Here is a 6,644-nt window from a genome sequence, read left to right as displayed (position 1 = left end):
CCAAGGTTTTGTGGATAGTAAAAAGAGGAAGCAATGCTAAACAGCACCTTTTTTCACTAAAATACAATAAAAAAGATCATGCGTCACCACATTTGAATGGTCTGATATTGGAGATGTCCAAAGCACAAGCCTTGAGGGACCATTGCATATTAACCTGGGTAAAGCCAAGGGTGTAAATGAATGAAAGTAATTTTTTTATTTATGTCTGTATGAGTTTACTTATTTGATAACTAAATTATGAGAAGCTCACAAGTTTAGAGCTATTGCCACTCTTACTAGCTTTGATCAAGTCAATATAAATAGGAAACTGTAAGTGTCTACAATTATTGCCATATGTGTGTGTGTGTGTGTGTGTGTGTGTGTGTATTCTAAACACAACACTAAACAGTATTAACTGGGGGCATTCAAAAAGCCCACCCACCTCATTACATGCTTTATTGCCAAAGAGGTGGCTTGAAACAAACAGAAACTTAAAAAGTAGTCTTCTTAAAAAATCAGAACTTCCAAGTTCTTTCTAAAACACAGAAGCTTGCATGTTTAACATTAAATTTATTATAGAGAAAATTTTCCAAAATAAGATGCGTATTTTATTAAAATATTTAAAACATTTAAAGTTTTATTGAGGACCAGAAACTAAATCTAACATATCTAGTCTCATAACATTTTCAGTTCTGACTCAATTGTTTAGCAATTGAAAATAATTCACTTTTGTCACTTAGTTTCTGTTAGTTGGGACCTCCAAGTCAAGGTATTGACTTGAAGTCTAGGACAACAAATAATGTTTCCCTGGAACCACCCAGAGCACCCATAACAGGTGGTTATGGAGTAGTACTTTAAAAATAGAATAATAAAATATCCAAATATTCTGATTGATTTACAAGCTATTGAATGACTAACTTGTGAACTATTATTAAAACACTGTTTATCATATTTGATGGGTACTAGTTACAAAGAAACTTATTTCAGATTTATTTAATCTGTGGGTTATTAACATTAGGATTAAGTCAGAGTGTATATCTCTTGATAGGTGATAGATGCAAGAAAGAAAGAAAGAAAGAAAGAAAGAAAGAAAGAGGAAATGTAGACAATGTCAAACCTTAAAAAGTCAGCCCATCACAGTAAGTCTGGTATATTATAAATACTCTGATTGCAACAGTGCCAAGTGCAATGCAAACACTTTGCTGGTTGATTGACTGAAGTGGGTCGAAGTATTTTTTGTTAAATAAAGAACATATTGATTTCATTATTAAAATTTGGTTTGGGGGCCCCCGGGTTGTTCAGTCAGTTAAGTATTAAATTCTTGATTTCAGCTCAGGTCATGATATCACGGTTTCATGAGTTCAAGCCCTGCTTTGGACTCTGCACGGAGCCTGATTGGGATTCATTCTCTCTCTCTCTCTCTCTCTCTCTCTCTCTCCTTCCCTCCCTCTCCCTCTTTCTCTCCCTTCTCGCTCTCCCCAATCATGCTCTCTCTGTCTCTCTCAGAATAAATAAATAAACCTAAAAAAATAAAAATAAATAAATAAAATTTTGTTTGTAGCAGAATTATCTGGGTAGGTATCAAGTCAGTGAGTCTCTGATGATCTGTAGACCTGTGCCTCTGATGCACGTCAAATTTTAGTGCCACTCAATTATAACGTCATTACCTATGCATGGTTTATTTCAACCTCCAGTGAGATACATTTAGACTCAGATTTCTCTTTTTTCTCTGCCCAAAGTAAGAACTTGAAAAAAAATGAGTCACATATGATATCACTGAAGAGAAACAATTCCTTAGGAGTAAGTTAGATTATGGGGCGCCTGGGTGGCTCAGGTTAAGCGTCCAACTTCTGCTCAGGTCAGGATCTCATGGTTCGTGGCTTCAAGCCTCATGTAGGGCTCTATGCTGACAGATCAGAGCCTGGAGCCTGCTTCAAATTCTCAGTCTCCCTCTCTCTTTCGTCCCCTTCTCTGCTTGCATTCTGTCTCTCTCTGTCTCTCAAAAATGAATAGACATTAAAAAAAATTTTTTTTAAAGGAGTAAGTTAGATTTTCACATGACACCAGTATTCAGAAATGGTTTGTTACTAAACACTCATATAATTTTTGTTTAGGAAAAAAAATCCTTATCTGGAAGAATCCATAGAGTCAATAGATTTACATTATATGAGTTTGAATACAAACTTAAATCCAAAAAGAACTGCATGCTTAGTAATGTTGCACTAGAAGATCTGAACTAAAATAGGGTTGATGGAAAAAAAAAACACAAGTAATTTAAAAGCTGTTTTGACTACGACTTGTCTACAGATAAACTTGAAAAAGAAGACCTTTCAGTTATTCTATGCATGACATTTTCCGGTAGTGGAAGGTGTCAATAGAATTATGACTATAATAATTTAAAACTCTGGTAAGATCATGTTCCTTTAAAGAGGGTCTTCAAACAGCAATTGGAAAAAGGAGAATTATTAAAGAGTGTACACCTGAGTATTCAGTTCAGTTCAGGTATAACAATAATTCCTCCTATGTAAAATAATCAGTTAAATTGAGATTCCTTATGCAAACCAACAAACTAATCAACAACAATGGAGAGGATGACTATAACTACTGCAAAACACTCATTAACCATAAGAATTAATTCCAAGGAGGAAAGCAATAACTATTGCCTCCAAAAGAAAAGCATATAAAATTCTTTTTCAGAAATAAAGGAAATTATTTCTTAATAACATCTAGAGATGTTTCCCCTTTCATGAGAGTCAGACTTAATAAGTGAAGGAGAGAAAGAATATTTCTAGTTTCTCTGTATTTAAAATGGCTCAGTTAAAAATAAAATGAAATAAAATGGCTCAGTTAAATACTGCAAGTCAACACATGTCTTTTGATATTTTTGATTTTGTCTATTTTGAGGTACTAAAAGTAAAATTGAAGCAAAGGGCATGTATTTTAAAATAAACATCATTATTCAGTACTCAATTGATAAAGAAAAAACTAATTTGTTTCACCTTTCAATATTATTTAATTCAGCAAGCATTGATTTTTCTATGCTGTACAAATCTGGATCCTTGGTGTTACCAGAGGTACAAAAATGAATAACATGTAGTCCCTAGCTTCAATGAGCTCATAGTCTATTGAATAAAACAGATTCATAAACTGCCATACAAAATATCAAGTAGTAATTTTATAAAAATGGAATAAGGCTCTCAAACTTTAGCAGGCGTCAGAATTATCTGGAGGTATTGTCAAAACATAGACTGATTGGTCTCGCTCTCAGAAATTCTGATTTAGTAGGTGTAGTATAAGGCCTGGATAATTTCAACTTCTAACATTGTCCCAAATTATACTTATGTTGCTGATCTTGGAATGATACTTCTAAAATCACTGCTTTAAGACTATGACAGACCAAAATATTTATTTTTACTTTTAGTTGTTCAACAAAGGAAGAATTCTCAGGAGACATGAACTTGCTGTTTGATAATTCATTTAAATTTGATAGGAGGATGAAAACATAAATAATTATATGGAAAGGAAATAAATTAAAGCCATAAATAAGATAGAATATTGGATTATGTGTAGACGAGTGGTTAGACTAGGAACAGATGTATTTGACTACTAGTAAGGAGAGATATGCAACGTAGATTTACTGAACATTTATATATGACTAGATAAATAAAATCTGTGTGTAATAAAACAGGCTACACAACCAGAATAGCTAAAATTAAATAATATCAACTTATGATGATTATTGGTTGTAACCAAAACTTTTATTTCTGTTGTATAAAATATTACATTATTTTTGGAAAATGCTTTACCATTTTTTATAATATTAACCATACACTCAGACTATGATTCATCCATTTTACTCCTAGATATAGTGCCAAGAGTAATGAAAACATATGCTGACAAAAAGACAAATACATTAATGTTCAAGGAAGATTGAATTAGATTAGTCTAAATGACTAATCTAAAATGACACAAAATCTTTCAAAGAGTAAATGAGCAAAGAAAATGACCTGCATATACAAATATGGGTGAATCTCAAAAACATACTGAGTGAAAAAAGGCAAATGCAAAAGAGTACTTAATAGAGAATTCCATTTTTTTTTTTTTTCGGTTCTAGCAATAAAGCTAATCTATGATGGTTGAAACCATATTGTTGTTTTTCCAGAATCTGGGGTGAGAATAAGTGAATAGAAATATGCATAAGGAAATTTTCTGGGTTATGGAAATATTCCATTACTTGATTAGATGGTCACAGAAGTAATCTAACTAAGATGCAACAGACAGTGTTTATTGAATGACTGGGTATTGTTGGTAATGGTGGAAAAGAAAAAAAAATATGGTGACATATTTTAAGCCTAGATAAATGAATGTATGATGATGGTAGTACGTGAAATAGAAAAACAACAATAGAAAAGTAGCATTTATAGGTATATTAATTTTCTATGGTTGTGTAATAAATTACCATAATTGTAGTAGTTTAAAACACACATTTATTATTTCACAGTTTCTGTAATTCAGGAGTCCAGGCAAGACCACTGGTTGTCTCCTTCAGGGCTCACAAGGCTGCCGTCAAGGCATCAGACAGACTGCCTTCTTATTTAGAGGCTTCACTGATGAAAAATCCCCCTCTAAGCTTTCTCAAGTTGTTTGAAGAATTTATTTTCTCATTGCTATAACACATATGGCAGCTTGCTACTGCAAGACAAGTAATGGGAAGAGACAGGGAGAAGGAGATGGGAAGCAAGTGAGAGAGCAAGAGCCGGACAGAGAGATGCTAGTCGGATCAGTACCACAATCACAGCAATATTTTGAAATCATGTAAATATAATCGTAAGCATCTTACCACCTTTGCAATATTTCATTGTTTAGAGCAAGTCACATGTCTTCCTGCTCTGAAGGGGAAGGATTATACAGGAGTGTGAATACCAGGATACAAAAATCATGGAGGTCACCTTAAAGTCTCTCCTCCACTGTAAAGTAAATAAAAGTTATTTTACATTTGTTGAATTTGTGATTCTTTCCTGTGTCTACGTCAATAATATAGTTGAAGCAGTTTTCCTTGGCAAGATGGTGGAGTACATCTTGACTATTCACATCACACACATTTTTGGATTGACATCTAATTTTTCTGTTGAGTTTCTGTCCATAAGAGATGTATAATGAAAAAAAATATTACAAGGGAATTTGTATCTTTTTAGTGATATCAACATGATACACTTTGCTACCAATATGTACAAAAATCTTTATTCTGATGATATTCTGCATGCTTTGAGAGAAAAAAGAGCCACAGTTGTTGCATGACTGAAATAGCTTCAGGCAGAAATGGAACCAATTGTGAAGACATTTGAAGATCCAGAAACTACAAGGCAGATGCAGTCAACCAGAGATGGGCAGATGCTGTTTAAGTACCTGGTGGGCAGGCATGGTTTTAGGTAGGAATATTTAGATATACTCTAGAGTTATGTAAAATCCAATATGAATATGGGAATTACTCTGGAGCACCAGAATATCTTTACTTCTTTAGAATGTTGGTTCCAGCAACAGCCAGAAATGTTTTGAGTTCACTCAGGGGAAAACTGGCCTCTGAAATCTTAATTCAGAGTAGGGATGCAGCTATGGAAGACCTTACATGGTTAAAAGAGACCATAGGTAATAATTCTGAGTTTTCCACTTCGGTATCTTCAGCAGCAAACAAGGTTCATCCACTGTCCTCTGTTTTCTTCAACTAATCAAGGGGCATGATAACATTATTGATCTCTTCTTTTGCCAGCCATCATATCTTAATGCAATTTAGATGATATGCCCACATATTCCTCACTATTAGGCTACAGCCGTCATAACGAACAAAGATGTTCAAAAATGCCAGCAGCTGCTAAAAGATCTGGTTAAAGTTATTGAACACAGTCTTACACATATAAAGACCCAGTTACAGAATTTCTTGAATGCTTTTATGTTAACTTTGACTTTGATGGAGCTCAGAAAATTCCACATACTGAGGGAATGTGAATCAGTACTTGTGAATGACTTCTAGGTAGCTTAAGGATTTCGCTGAAAATCATTGACTCTTCATATTTGAGACTTTTTGTTGCATTCACCTGTGTATCCACACTCACATGTTGGCAGACAAACTGAACATGAAAGGTGGATTGTCAATGTGATGAGAAATGCAGGACTGGCTGCCAAGACTGATTCTAAATTAGGTCATGTGGTTATAGGTAAGAATGCAGCTTCACGCTATCAGCAAGTGATTAAAAAGACCAAAAACCTTTCATTTAAAAGCCAGAGATTTTGGCTATGAGAAGAAACTTCATCAGAAAAGTAGGTCAGAGGCTTCTAACTGGGCAACTGAGGACTCTGACTTCTACTGAAGAACTGTATAAAGATAAGATGAAAAAAACTATAAAATAAAGACAAAATAATAAAACCATTATATAAAGGGAGGCATACATTGTAGAAACAACATATTGAGCATAAATTTGGGGAAATTTGAATAAAATTGGCCGTGTTTCATTAAATAAATAAGGTAGTAGAAAATGTATTATGATTTGTGGTTATTTAAGACTAAAAATATTACATTACATTTAAATAGCATGTTGATAACTGTTCAGAGTTTTTATTGAGTTTCTGGGATATAAAAGAAAATGGCTTAATGACAATTTCTCTATTTT

At 33.7% G+C, this 6,644-nt stretch overlaps 1 pseudogene; it reads left to right on the top strand.

Moving 5' to 3' along the window:
* The first annotated feature begins 5,043 nt into the window (after positions 1-5,043).
* Positions 5,044-6,344, top strand: LOC124508639 (eukaryotic translation initiation factor 3 subunit E-like; annotated as a pseudogene).
* Positions 6,345-6,644: the final 300 nt, after the last annotated feature.

The sequence above is a fragment of the Lynx rufus genome, unplaced genomic scaffold (assembly GCF_022079265.1).
Source record: "Lynx rufus isolate CCGP_SWC_20201006 ecotype Redwood Valley unplaced genomic scaffold, mLynRuf1.p SCAF_1, whole genome shotgun sequence".
Classification (NCBI taxonomy): domain Eukaryota; kingdom Metazoa; phylum Chordata; class Mammalia; order Carnivora; family Felidae; genus Lynx; species Lynx rufus.
The sequence above is the reverse complement of the archived record's forward strand: the minus strand, read 5'-3'. Positions and strand labels throughout refer to the sequence as shown.